The sequence below is a fragment of the Dryobates pubescens genome, chromosome 24 (genome assembly GCF_014839835.1).
Source record: "Dryobates pubescens isolate bDryPub1 chromosome 24, bDryPub1.pri, whole genome shotgun sequence".
NCBI classification, from domain to species: Eukaryota; Metazoa; Chordata; class Aves; order Piciformes; family Picidae; genus Dryobates; species Dryobates pubescens.
This window is the reverse complement of record NC_071635.1, coordinates 13,348,776-13,363,839: the sequence shown is the minus strand read 5'-3', so window position 1 is coordinate 13,363,839 and position 15,064 is coordinate 13,348,776.

The following is a 15,064-nucleotide window of genomic DNA, read 5'->3' as shown; positions in this document are numbered from 1 at the left end:
TCTAGCTCTGCCTTCAAAGACCAAATATCTTCTGAGAAGAAAGAAGTCATGACTCTGATGCTGGATGAAGCAAATCTTGTGCTTTCAGAATGATAATGCTGGGTCTGGATCTGTCCCAGCATTGCACTGAGCTGTTTGGATTTTGTAGGCTTTGTTCACCCATTGGAAATTGCTACCTAATGCCTAAGTCAGCTATTTCACCTCTTGCTGTTTGGGCATTTTGAAAAACAGACTCCAAAAACCTGCTCAGGTAAATGAAGATGCCTGAGATGATGTATTCCATCTTCTTGGACAAAGTGGAACTGGCAGTAGATTAATTGCTGTAGTGAGTGCCATTTTTCACACAATTATGGAAGAAAGCAACAGTCCTATCTTCTTTCAGCACTGGGAAAAGTAACAGTCTATCTCTTTCCCAGCAGTAGGAATTATTTTTCTAATGAGTTAAATGGGCAGAAGGCTTTCAAGGACTTGTTCTGCACCTTGGGAACTCTTCAGTACCATAATGCTTGACACAAACATTCTGCCTCTTAACAAGAGCCATCTGAGAAGCTTTCTCCTTGAAGATCTATATAACCATCCTGAAAGCCCATCTGTGAAACTCCATGTAGTTTCCTCCCTCTCTACCCAGCCTATCTAAATTGAAAGGGAAGCAGAGTTTCAATAGGTAAGGATAGAAAAGGTAGATTTTTCCTTGTCAGAAATGTAGCTCTTTAGACTTCCTGGCTGGCATAGGTGTGTAAAATAATAAGCCAAGGCTAATGTTATAAGCAAGTGTTTTCTCTGAAGGAAATACCTGGAGAATTTCTGTATTGATCAGGCTGTGTTTAAGTCCAGACACTTTATATTCCTTTTGACTTCCTGATATAGTCTATCCCTCAGGCCAATTGATTTTGTTGGCAGTGCCCACTCAGCATCCTATCCTTCTTACAGCTGGTCACTGGTTCATAGGGGAGCTCTTGTTCCTCCATGGACCCTTATGATGAGATAAAAAACCCATAAGAGCAGGTACAATTATTTGTGTTTTCCTTCACTTAGTTTGATGAAGAATCTGTGGAGAGAGTGATAGTGAAGGAGGCTGGAACCTCAGAGAAACAGATATCCATTGCAGGTAATTAGTGCATGAAACTGGCATACCCAAGAGATTTATAAGGGAACTGACACCCGTTGGGATACAGCTGACTGCTTTTCCAGAAGATCCTTTTCTCTCAAGCATATTTACTTTTTCACATATCTGTAACTACCACTGGGTACAGAGGTCTCAAAGCAGGAGCAAGATAACTCTTTCTTTGATTTATGATGAGGGAGATGAGAAAGGATGTAATACTCTTCAGGTGAACATTTTACCTTTGCCTTCCATTTATGCCTGAGCATGGTTTGGCCTAAAGGACACACCCAAAATGAGCAGGAGTCTTTCAGATTTTACAGAACTGGCAACAGATTAGTCAGGACATTTATTTGCAAGTATCCCTGGGGATGTTACTTTAAGAAAACAATATTTGTGCTTGTAGTAGGCTTTTTGCACAGCAAGTATTGAGCCAATTCCTATGCTCTTTTCTGATTGGAATAACACTGCTGTGGCTTATATGTAGAGCAGGAAGCTCTTTGCTGATTCTGCAAAGCAGAATGTCTTCGAAGTAGCTAATAGATGCATTCTTCCAATGGTTCAAGGTTCAAGAGCTGTATTTTTCCAAGCTTTTTGAAATGCCAATCCTTCCCTTCCAAAGTGTAGTTCAGAGGTTCTGTTCTTGGAAGTTGTCTGTATCACCAACATGTTTATCATAGATGCTTAGTGTTTGAAGTTGTATTTTGAATTAAAGACTTCACAAATTCTACAGACAACCCTACCAGATCACTTTTGGGGCTTGTCTACCAGATCAGCTCAACACTGAATGAGAAAAGAGCCTTTCTTAATGCAGGTTGGACAACTCGGGCATGCAGTATCATTGGTCTTTATTATTATTATTATTATTATTATTATTATTATTATTATTATTATTATTATTATTATTATTATTATTATTATTATTTACAACTGTATTTCCTATCTTAGAGTGCAATTTTTGATCTCAGAAATCTGCCTTGGAGTATGACTAGCCACCAGAATGACTTTTGGACTTACTGGAGTTCTGGAATTTCTCAAGCTGGCCAGTTTAACAGCTTGCTCAGTCTGTAGCACAGACCTGTGCAGCCAGTAATAACAGGATCCATTTTGTGTTTCGTGCTACTTCTGCCTGCTAAGTCTTTGCTTTCAATTATTTTCAAGTCCTGTGTGACTGCTTATCACTACAGAACAAAATTATGGTTGATTTAATCTAATTTTCAGTGTTTTCTTTTCTTTAGGAAGCAGATGTTCAACAAATAACCTCATACTTTTAAGACTAATTCTCTTATCTTATTTATTCTCTTTATTTATTTTTAAACATTGTAATTTTCAATTAAATGAAGCAATTTCCTAGCAAATACTTTTAAATTTAAAAAATGACAGGCTAATTACTTGTCCATTTTACATTGCTAAGAGACAAAATTTGGGCTGTGAAATGGAATTGCCATTTCTACTATAAACTATGTTTGATGCTTTCAGTTTGAAGTGATTTGAAGTATGGACAGAATATTCTGTGAGGGTCAAAATGGCAACAAAACTTTCCTTTTTAGATTAACTTTTGAGGGTTTTTTTCCTTGTCTGGTGCTGCAAGGTATTCAGAATGCCTTAACTCCCTACCCTCCTTTCTCATTTAGAGGATAGCATACTAAGGGATCTGTCTCTGCCTCCTTTCTGAGAACCTGCTAATGTGTGCATGGATGCTGATGGGGAGTGCTGTAGTGGAAGATTCATCAGCTAAGGGTAATTGGCCCATGGTTCCTTCAACTGTGCACAATTTAACAATGCCATTCAGTCTCCCTAGAGTAATCCAGTATTGCTGGAAAGCACCGTAGCTTGTCAGAGCAGCTGGCGGCCAGGAGGTTCCAAATCCTCATTCTGCTTCTGCTCTCCACTCTATCTAGAGTCTGTCTCATCACCTTCCAGCCCAAGTTCAACACGAGCACTGCTTCCCTGCACAGCAAGGGCAATGTCTGTTTAACCAGCAGCATTGCACAGCAATTTTGAGTACCAACTTGTTAAAGCCTCACTCTGCCCTCAGTGCATGCATTGTCAAAAAACATGCAGTCCAACACAAAATATAGCAGAGGAAGCAACTGGGGAAGAAAGCACACAAATAACGAGCAAAGAGCATTCCTGAAGAATGGAAAATTCCTCAAGTATTGTACAAAACTGCAAAGAAATTAGTGAGTTTTGCCCACCAAAGCTGGTGCTGGGAAGCTGATGCTCAACAAACAGTAGACAGGAAAGAAATTAAGATCTTAAAATGTTATGCAAAAAGTCAATCTGTATGCAAACATTTCTTAGTGATGCAAAAGGTTAAGAAAGGCTTCCTGTGAATACTGAAGGAGTTGCTGTTTTGACAGCAAGAGCTGAAGGTCAATTACTGCTGTGCAGGGGATCTACAGAGCAGTCTGTGCACAGAAGAGCAGCCAATACTGCTCCACTGCCAGAAGAAAGAACAGAAGGAGCAAGAAAGAAGTTAGAAATGGGGCAAGAACACAAGAGTTGAATGGTTAAAGCCAGTTAGATAAACATGAGCAAAGCACTGGATCACATATACCTGCTCATTTACTAACCTTAACCCTAATCTTCTCCCCAAAACCCACTTCTTCCTGTTATAAAACCAGAAGCCCAAAATTATCTCTGCCTGATGGAGGTTAATGACTCTTCTAAGGCAGCAATGAACCTCACTACTTTTTTTTTCGGGTGGGGAGAGGGAAGGTATGAAGGATTCAGCCAGTGCAAAAAAAAGGTAAATATCAGGAATTAATAGTGGGTGGCTAGATAAAGGCAACATTTGTATTAACTGTTTGGAAACTGTTTCTGCTGATCCAAATTATAGAGGCATCTACCTTTATAGTCCAGTATTATTATTCTGCAAATTATTATCGAGGAGTTATGATTCATTTTATAGAGAGAGGAAGATGTTTGTCTGGATGCACTTCATGTCAAGAGGGGTGTGTTACAGGAATAACAAAGGTAGAAGATGTTTTCTGCATGAGATCACCACTGCTATAAAAATTCTAAGAAATAACTGCAGGGGCACTAGAATCACAAAGGGGAAAATCAGTTAATGTATAAAGAGTTTGATGTGATATCTGATGTGATGTTAGGACCTGGATTTTTCACTTTATACTTCAAGTGCATAGAGAGAAATGTGGGTGAGTTAGAGGATGTGGTGCTGGGTGAGCAGAGAAACCTTATGGGTGAGCAGAGAAACCTTAAACTCAGATTGCATAGATACTATTTTCACTAGAAACAGCAGGAGCTGTTGTTTCTTCAGCAGGAGCTGTTGTTTCTTCAGTTATCAGAGGTGTACCCCTTAATTTTTTTCTCATTTTCTAAAACTCTGTACCCTAACACATTCTTACTCACTCACTGCATGAAATCCCTCCATCAGCTAGGAATCTGGTGTATGCTCTCCTCTAGCCTTCAGTTCCAGTTATCAAAGCTGGACAATCTCTGGGTATAAGTAAAAGACACATTTAATAGATGGTGATAATTCTTTAAAAACTGGATTCAACTTGGACAGTAAATCCATGTAGCTGCATTGCTGTACTTACTATAAGTGTCAAGAAGATAAAGTGATTGCAACCAGGAAAAAAATATAGAATATTGAAATGCCTCAGCCAAGAAATAGGAGAATAAGAAAGAACCAGGGAGGCACCCAGGGGGCTTGGTAAACTGATGGTTCAGCCAACAGCAAGATTTAAAAGAGATACCTCTTAAGTGTTAAGTGCTTCAGAGAAGTTGACAAAAATTCAGTATAATAAAACATTGCTTTTGATATCAAAGTGAAGCTTTATCCAGAAGGTGTGCTAATGGTATTGCTCTCTGGGGTGAAAGGTGGTGCATTAAATAAAACAGACATGAGAAAGATGTAGGCAGTGCAGGTGAGAATTCTTCAAAAGATGGCAAGTGCCAAGTGGAACATTTTAAAATCTAATGTGGGTGTTAGAAAAAGATTAATGTCTGGAATCATGGGACAGGAATAGCTACAGAGAGATTAAGAACTAGCCTAGAAAAAGTTCAGGGCAGGCCAGCCTCAGAGTAACCACTGACAGGAGGGCAGGATGCTGCGTGAGAAACATGCTCGTGATGCTCCGAACAGTGCAGTACACCCTAGCCAGGCACAAATGGAACCACAGCACTGACACACTGAGACAAAAACGTTTAGAGATCATCATGGTACACTTCCCAAGTGACAGCCCTCATAACAGTAGATGACTGAGTGCAGGAAGGCATTCCTGTGCCCTTGAGTCCATTACCTTCTGCTTGACAAGCCACGACAGTGACTCTGACTACTTACCTAGCTCAGGCCTCTGCTTGCTAGGAGGAAGGTAAAAAAAGATGACTTTCATGTCCTCTAAAATATAAGGCATCAGATATGGTAAGTTTATACTGAAGTTATGAATACTCATTGTAAGTATTCCTTCTACATCACAGCACTTATCATTTAATACTGTCCTGTCAAACTGAGATGTCACAAAAGATATACAACAAACACTTTGGTATAAAACTGAATTTACATCAATTACATCTGACAAAGAATGAAATGAGCAATGTATTTTTGGCAGGCAAGTAATTAGTGAGAAGTGGTTTTGACAAAAGGACTGTTTTACAGCTCAGACAATTAAACGATTCAGTGTTGCTCTAACTGAGCTGAAAGGGACAATATCTTCTCTCTAAAGCTGTAAGAAATCTGCAGCAGAACAGTATTAGTTTCTGTACACAATCCCTCAGTTCACATGCCCAGGTACGGGCTGTGCCTTGATTTTCTTGTTTTCTTGGCTTTGCTACTTGGTCCTATCACTGTGGCTACACTTTGTATGTTAGGTGCACCTTTATTTCTGTTTGCAAGCTCATGCAAGGTAGCTTTTCCTGTGCCAGGATTCCTATTGCCATGACTTTTCTGTTGCTTTCAGAAGGATTTTTAAATGGGGGAACTGTTAAATACTGACATTATGAATGGTATATAAGTATTTGTCATAGATTCCAAACCAGACAAATGCAAGCTAAGAAAATATTGCAAAACTTTTGGAGTATAAAGATTAAATGTTTAACACACTGCCCTTTTACCATTAAATGCCAACACAAAGTACTTAACATCCTTTTCATCCATTTAATTTTAGTACATTGTCTTCCTAAAAGCATACATCCTAGAAGCTGACTGCTTTCAGTACAACACATAACAGAAAAAAGTTAGTGTGACTTTGACTCTGGTTAGTGCAATAAAGATGATGGTGTTCCATAACTGAACACCAATTATGTTGGTTTGGAGGGGCACCTGGTGATAATGAATGAGTTGATGCTGGCAGGCATAATTTGTGCAGGTTTGAATCTTGCTTCAGTTTATTTGCTTGCTCTTCTTTGCCTTTTTGTTAATTCATGGACTTGAGAAGTGATTGTCTGAACAAGAATTACTGGAATTGCTTGAATCAGCTTATAAATGGCAGTGTTAAGCCATGCTGAATAGTGTGTGAAAACACTAGGTTTGATTTTTTGGGTTTCCTTCTTTTTTATTGTTGGTTTGGCTTGGGTTTTTGTTTGTTTGTTTGGTTTGGTTTTTTCTTTAATACACTGTAGGTAATCACCTCAACATTTGGTTTCATACAGCACTTGGGAAAAGGTCAGATGCTGTCCTATGATGACCTCATAGGAAACGTTGAGGTAGAAACAATGGAAGTGCATTACCTGTATGCACAGCAAGTGCTGCTAAAATATGGTTCTTAGTGCTGGTGTCTGCATAAAGAGGAAATTCATGGAAAGGAGAGTTCAAACAATGGGGTACACAGATTAGCCTGAAGACAACCTATGTGAATCTTACAGAAACCTTTGTGCTTTGTTTCTCAATAGGCTTAGGTGGATTGAGTTTCATATGTAGGTGTCTCTGAATATGGACATACAAGATATGTTACAGTAGAGCAAGGGAGAAGAAGTATTTTTATCTCAACAGGAGGCCAGCATTATCTTGGGGATCTGGAGTGATGTAATCATCTTGGTGGCTGTTGGACTCTCTTAGACAAGTTTATTCATCATATGGGAAAGAGGATAGTATGATTCTTCTTCCATTGGTGTATGTGGAGGCTCTGAGTAGCTGTGCTCATTCACACTGCCAGGCACCTTTAAAATTGTTTTACCCACTTTTCTAAGAAAACAAAACTTACTGGGTTTGGCCTCAAATAAGATGAGAAGATGTTGGCTAATTTTAGTGAAATGACCAGGAAATCATAGTTTCAGAGACATTAAGCTGCCATGGGATTTGGGAAACTGGGTTAATGGAGTGGCAGAAATTGTGTTCACCATTATGAACTTTCTCTGTGGCAGACATTGCAGCAGACACCAAGGAATCCATCCAAGACAACGCTCTAAAAATCTTAAGAGTCATGGTCCACAGAGACACTCATTTGCTTTTGGCTTTTTATATGGTATCTTTTGGGGGCATTATCTTGGTGTATCTCAAGTAAACTCCTAATCTTGCAAGGATCTTTCAGATCTCATATTTCCTGTCATCTGCCTGAAGCATGGTCAGTCCTTCTTTTAAAGGGCTAACATCCTTGCATTAGCTGGAAGCTTTAGAAATGTTGCAGGTCATTTCAATAGCACATAATTCACTGGCCTGTGGAGGGGCTGGGTCTGATGGTCTGGCATTGTCCTCAGGCTTTATTTCATTTGAAACAAAAGCTCTCCTGTGCAGTTTTCCCTGGCTCTGCACCTCTGGTTATACAAGGGAACTTTGTAGTGTAGTTAACAAAACCTGTTCATAGTGTAATAGCCGTCTTGTGATCCTGAAGTACAATAAACACAAAAATCATTTTTCCCAGTAGAAAAGGAGGTCTGGATTTATAAGGATTCTTTTTTGTTGTCGTTTCGGTTTTGGTTTGTTTTTTCAAATGGAAATTTCTCTATCATGTCTCAAAGGCTGCAGAGCTTAAAAGAAGAATGTGCTGTATTCTAGAAAGGTTTGGAACTGTGAAGGCAAATTCCCTAATGCTAGCTAAAAACATCACTTAGTACCATGTCTACAACTAAGAGGACAAAATAACTGTGAAAGTCATACAGGGCACTGCTTTTGATCTTAAAATGAAAATTAATCAGCTGAGAAGCTGTGATCTTTATGTGCAAAACCCAAGTGAAAAAGAAGCTTCATATAAAATTTTTTTTGTCCTCTTCACTGACTTACTTTGATCCAACCTGCAAATATACTCCCTGGCCTTATTTAATTTAAAACACCTTAATTTTAATCATTTTTTTTTTTCAGCAGCAGACTCTGTGATAGGAATTTTGTTTATTTAGAATGGAATAGAATAGACCAGGTTGGAAGAGACCTTTGAGGTCATCAAGTCCAACCCATCATCCAACACTATCTAATCAACTAAACCATGGTACCAAGCACCAGTCTCTTCCTAAACACCTCCAATGATGGCAACCCCACCATCTCCCCAGGCAGCCCATTCCAATGGCCAATCACTCTCTCTATGAAGAATTTCTTCCTAACATCCAGTCTAAACCTCCCCTGATGCAGCTTGAGACTATCCCCTTGTTCTGGTGCTGGTTGTTTATTTGAAGGACTACTTAATCGTTTTGTTAATTGCTCTGTGAATTCTACCATTTATTACTCTAGTTGAAATTAATTCATTGGTTATTATAGTTTACTAGACTGATAATATTTGAATCCCACAGCAAAAATATCTTTTATTATATGACATGCTAGACTAATGTAGAACACTTAATTTTCACCATTTAGGAAATACTGTTTTGTTGTAGAGAAGAATATGGGTGAGGACATGTCAGTAAATGTGTTACAGAAAATCATCGCCTGACATGTTACATCAAATCTTCTCTGCATCCCAGAAAGACTGGTAAATCATTCAGCCTTGGTTCACTGACAAAACAAATCACTGTCCATTTATTTATGCATTATCTTCAACAATCAGTGCAATGAGATGTCATACCAAACATCTCAGGATGTGTGGTATCAGGACAAAAAACAATGTAACACACAGGCTACAAAAGCTACTAATGTAATAAAAAATAGAGAATGCGATCTTATCAGTAGCAAAAATTTGGTAACAATTTTTAATTACAAGTATCTGAAAATAATGGTGTATTTCTCCTTACTAATTAACTGTGGAGTAATGGTCAGGGGGGGAAAATAAGGTCTTTTTAAAATATTATTTTTTTACCCTGCTTGCTAGCTTGGAGATTGACTTCATTTTGATATTAAATCTGGTCAACTAAATCTCTGTGTTTCTCTGACATCTGCTGATTTTAGGAAAGATTCCAGGTAGGTAATGTAAAAATCCATCTTTATTTCCCTGTGGGAAAACATGATTTCACCAGAAAGGAAAAATAAAAATAAATTCATGAGTAGGGATGACTGATGAGGGCACCAAGATTTCACTTGGTGGCCCCTCAGAGTAAAGTGGGAACTCTTTAAAACTGAATTAATAGGTAAATTTGGCAATCAGTAAGAGGATAACAAGGAAAACATTCTCCTTTCAGTTTCTAGTATGTGTTCCAGGGCTCAGTGTATATTGATGGGGGTTTGGGCTTTTTTCAACTTCTTGTCACACTTTCATATAGAAAGGAAAAGCAAACATTTCAGTACAAACATCTGGTTGAAGACACTGAAAAACACTTCTGGATTTTCCCCAAGTCAGATGAATATTCTAAAAAAGAAATACACATTTTGAAACGTGTTAAAGCAAAGAGGGCTGCCCATATCCCCTGCAAATGTACAGCCCTTGCTTCCTCTGTGTATGCTACTGCCACTGACACATGAGAAGCTGACAACCAGAAAAGGAGTGTCACACAAATAACTTCAGCAGAAAAGAATAGCCTACACTAGCATTCCTTTCAAGTTGTGTGCCTGTCCACAAGTGAAAAGAAGAGGTTCACTGAAGATTCATTTTAGGTTTTTGTAACTGTCAACAGAGGTCTGCTCTTCCCTAGGATCTTAAGCATACCTGATTCTGAAAAGGAATGGCTGAATGAGGTCTTGCCCTAAATTCTCTTCCTGTGTAGGTGCCAGCAGGTCATCAAGCAAGGATTTTCAGTTAAGGTAAGCAAAAGTGAATAATAATTCACCATAGAGATTGTTCCCAGTTCTGCATGATGTGTACACCTTTGCCTCTGCAAAACACTAACTCCATGTGAAGGGGTAACACCAAGAGTTCCTTTACAAGAACTGACACAGGCATCTCAAAGTGTTCAACTGTGCCCTTGTGCTGGCTCTGCAGGTTTTCTATGTAGGTCACCATGTAACATTCCACTGGCTCCACAGACTACATTGTCAGAAAGTGACAATGACTGCTCCACTTAGAATTTTAAATGGTGAAGTAGGAATTTAGAGGTTGAGACCACCCAAAATAGCAGAAACTTGCCACAAATTATAGGGAAACAGTAGTAGACTTACAGCCATATGTTGGAGGCCAGTGGGATGGGACAGGATGTTGACAAGTTGCATGTTGCAGCTCCATTCGTGCCTGCTTAATTTCTAAATAAAGAAAGTGGAAAAAAGCCCAGAAAGCTTGGTCTTTTCTGGAAACCTAACACAGCCAGATGTAATATAAATTAATTAGCAGGTGATTCATGCTGAGTGGTGTTGGTAATGAAAAAAGTCACAGTGCCAGTATCCCTTTTACATGACTGGGGCTTCTGTTTTATGACAGATTAACTTTTTTATTCTTAGAATCCTCTGCCATCTAGGCAAGAAAGGAATCCCACAGTGCTTCCAGCAGAATCTTCAGGAGACTTGAATTACAGCTCATAGCACTGTAATTAAGACTTGGAGCTGGGAACTTGCCTTTTACTTGCCTCTGCCTTGAGCTGGCAAATTACATTTCTTTCCTAGAGTTCAGAGCTCACAAGAATTTTCTTCAAGCTGAATGACAGGATCTCTGGCGTAGGTTCAGACTTAGCCAGTTTCCCACTGCTGGCCACAGAACTGAAACTAAGAGATTGGTGGGGGGGAACAACCCACCACTTGGGAACAAGAGAGGAGGAGACACTGGTAGCTTTTAGAAAGCCTGCTTCTTGCTTTTTGCAATTTCAAAGATTAAGTGGAAATTCTTCCAAGGAGAATTGTGTTCCCAGGTTCTCCTCCTATAGGAACATGAGTGGCCATCTTCACTTCGGTGGTCTTTGGGATTTTTTTATCCCTTTTAAAATTTTCATTGGACCTGGGGACCACCCCAAAAAAGCAGCAGAAAGCATTTTATGCATTTTATGTTAGATCAAGCAGGTTGGGGAGCAGACACATAAAACAATCTGAAAAAAACCAAGATTTCTGTTAAGAGGTTTAAAATCTGTTCCTTGTAGTGTGAGGGGGTAAAAGTAGTCATGGCTTCACCAAGGAGATTCCTGAATTGCTTGTTTAATTCTAAAAGGAAAAAAACCAAACACACTCTTGGATCACATTTATAACACCTCTATGTTAGGAAGGGATCTAACCATGGTAGACTAAACCTGAGCTGCTTTAAAGAATGATTGAAGAAGAGTTTATGTCCTTCTGCTTGTGGGCAGACTTGTCATGTTCATGGTTCCTACTTTTCTGAAAAGTAAAGGAAAAGATAATTTGGAAAGCATTAATTTCTGTAATTCCATTTGCTACCATTTAAAGCATGTTCTTAGGACTTCCTGAGTCTTCTGGGAACATTTGAAGAAATAAAAGTCATAATGCAGTAAGTAGAGTTCACTTTCATTAATTATTAGCGACAGGGGGAAAAGTAGCATTCGTGCTAAAACAATCAGCACACCCCCAGAATAGCTACATGGCAAAAACATTTCATAGGACTGCTATATAATAAGAATTTTTTGCAATTATGTTCTTTTAGCATTTCTTCTATGAGTTTTAATTAACATATTTGACAGCGGGGTAGAGAGAAGTTGGGGGGTTTCCCTTATATTCCAATTATAAATGTGTTTTTTTCTTTCAAAATGGAAGCTTTTTCCTTCAAATTATGGTAGCCTTTTGACATTCCATATCAGATGAATACAGCTTATTTTGATTTGATAATTTGATTTTTGCTTCTGATTCCATAGCTTCCTTCCACTTGGTCTTGCTGAGAAATTTGAGGTTAAACTTAAGTTAAATCATCCCCTAATTTTCTCAAGCATTGCTTTGTCACAAGGGATAAAATCAAGATTTTATGTTGGATTTGCCCCAGCTGGGTTAGATGACATAAATGAGAGCAGAGGCTAAGCCTGACTGTGAAACTGAGACCTTTTAAAAGGATTCAGCTGTGGATACATGAAAAGCAAAGCAATGCAGCTTGTTCACAGCTTCATCGCTCTTTTGCATTTGGTGTCTTTGATATGATGATAGTTTCATGTCAGTAAAATAGTTAAATGTATTTTAAAATAAAGAAGGTCAAGAGATAAACCAGTACACACTGCAAAGTTTTCATCTTTCACTTGGTGCACAACATGCTTAGTGCCACAGACTGAGATAGGGATATTTGCAACTAAGCTCTATGTAGGTAACAGAAACAGGTAAGTGAGAGGAAGTGAACTTTATTCTTCCATAAAGACCTGGACCATCTGAGATAAAACAATATCTATGGAAAATTAAATTTGAGTTAACAGGGAATGATGAACCTGATAGAAAATTCTACTTTCAAAAATCTGAAGGTTGTTACTTTCTTTTGGTTTCCACAGTAACTACTAATCTTGTGTGGTCACTCTTCATTTCAAGAAGTGGGAAGAATAACAACAGAGCAGAAGGATATCATTTACCAGCAGCAAACTCCTCAGAGAGTAAGTTTGTAATTAAGTCATTACAGGTGCTGGCTTAGAATCTGAGGGAAATCAATGTTTCAGGTTTGTACAGCATTTAAGGAGCTGCAAACAGATCCAGCGGTGGGAAGTGAAAAGGTTCAGAAGTCATGCGTGTGTTGGATTTATTACTGCTGGGCTCACTAAATGTCAGCTATTTTTGCTCCTGTTTGTGCTTCTCCTTTAGGGTTAGGGCTGCAAGCAAAGCACCATTCCCCACTGACCATAAAGTCACATACTCAAGCCCAGCTGCTCACATTGTTGTTGGCTTTTTGTTCATGAGGAAAAAATCTGAGATGTGAAATGGGCAAAAAATCTTTTGTTGGGGTAATTGTAATCTTCAAGATGTCTAACAACAGAGTAATCTGACTGCAGCTGCAGAACTGCTGTTTTCTTTTACACATGAGACACTGATTGAACTCCCTGTACAAAACCCAAACAAACAAAAACAAAACACCAAAACTGCCCTTTCTCTTTTTGTGCTTCAAATAAACCATGGTCTTTATTGTACTTGCAGCGCTGTTTATAAGGCTAGCTAAGAGAGAAGGTGTAGAAAAGTTCTTTTGCAGATGTAGGTGGGTTGATGAGACTGGCAATGTTTCTTTTATCTTGATTTTGCCTGCCTTTAGGACTTGAATGCGTGAAACGGGCTATTAGCCCCTCCTTAGCAACTGAGCAAGATGGCTATGACAGATATTGAGCTATCAAAGAACATGGTGTTTATGCAGATGATTTTCATCTAGGAAAGCTGCCTTAAAGTAACAATTCCAAAGTCCTGTTCTCTTGACTTTACCAAAGGCCTCTATCCTTCACCCAAAGATACAGTGAGGAACTATTCCTTGACTTCCAGAAGCATTAGTGCACAGCCAGAATTATGACTCCCAGAGAACTGTTTCAGGAGCCACTGACTGCAGGTTTTTCCTGTGCATTGAGGAGGACAAAGCATCATTTCCACAGATGATGGAAATCCTGTACAAGCACTATCTGTAAAAGCCTATGTCCCACCTGCTGACACAACTCATACCTGCTTTGTGGGGGTTTATCTGCTTGAGATTCCTTCACCAAAGCTGAAACAAAACATAGGCTTATCAGTGCTTTGATGAGTGGAAAAAAGGGGGCATTAAACTGCCAAAAAGACCTTTAGGTCTTCAAGCCAATCTATACCTCATATGTCGAAGCTGGAGAACTTAAAACTTATAAACAATTCAAGAACTTGTCTTTGGTAGAGCTTCATAATTTATTAGTGATATAAAATACTAGTGAATGAGATCCTAAGAAGGAGTTATGACAAGTGATAAAAATAGAGTCCAACCAAGGGATTTTGAATCAGTTACCTTACCCTAATGCCTGATACCTGCTGCTAGGAAGACTGTCTAGGGTAAAATGCAGCCTAGTTGATGTCCTGCAGTAGGCAGTGTGAGAGAGAAATGTCTGAAGACATCAGTAAAAACTTTGAAATGCTGAATGATGCATGAAAGCAGGAAGCTTGTTACAGAAAAAAAATCTTTCAGAAATTATTCATAATGATCTCAGTTTCTTTCAATTGGTTGCAACAAGCTTGCCAAAGAAGCAACCAAAGGACGTATAGTTTAATCTCTCATTTATAATCTTGTGACAAGAAGAAGAAAAAAGCAAAGATTCTTGCAAAATGTGATGTAAAAAGTCATGATTAAGGTTAATGAGGAGAAGAAATTCCCAGCTGTTGTAACTGATGATGATGAACACCTACTGTTGAGTCTTGCTTCCTTAGAGGATTGAGGAGTTCCATGTACTATTAACTGAACAAATCTTAAGTAAGGGTGCTTTGAGGCTGACTAAAAGCACTGTCTGATTTCTCAGTACTCCATTCAAAAACAAGACTCTATCAATTACAAGAAGTATTAGGAGGATCGTTGGTTGTTTTGTTTTTAGTGGGAGAGAAAATTGTGGTTCATGGGGAAACTGATGGCTCAGAAGATCTCAGGCTGAGATTACTAATACGTGCAGCTAACTGAAGGAAGTGTATGAATCTTAAAAGAGCTAGGAGAGGCACCTTGTATGCAGAATGGTTTCTCAGTTTTACCTATGGCAGCGATAACACACCACTGCAATACAATGTTATCCTTGTTTGCGCCACACTACAAACAGCCTAATGACATCAGTGCATTTTCAATTTTTCTTAAATTATCTTTTGGCAGCCTAACA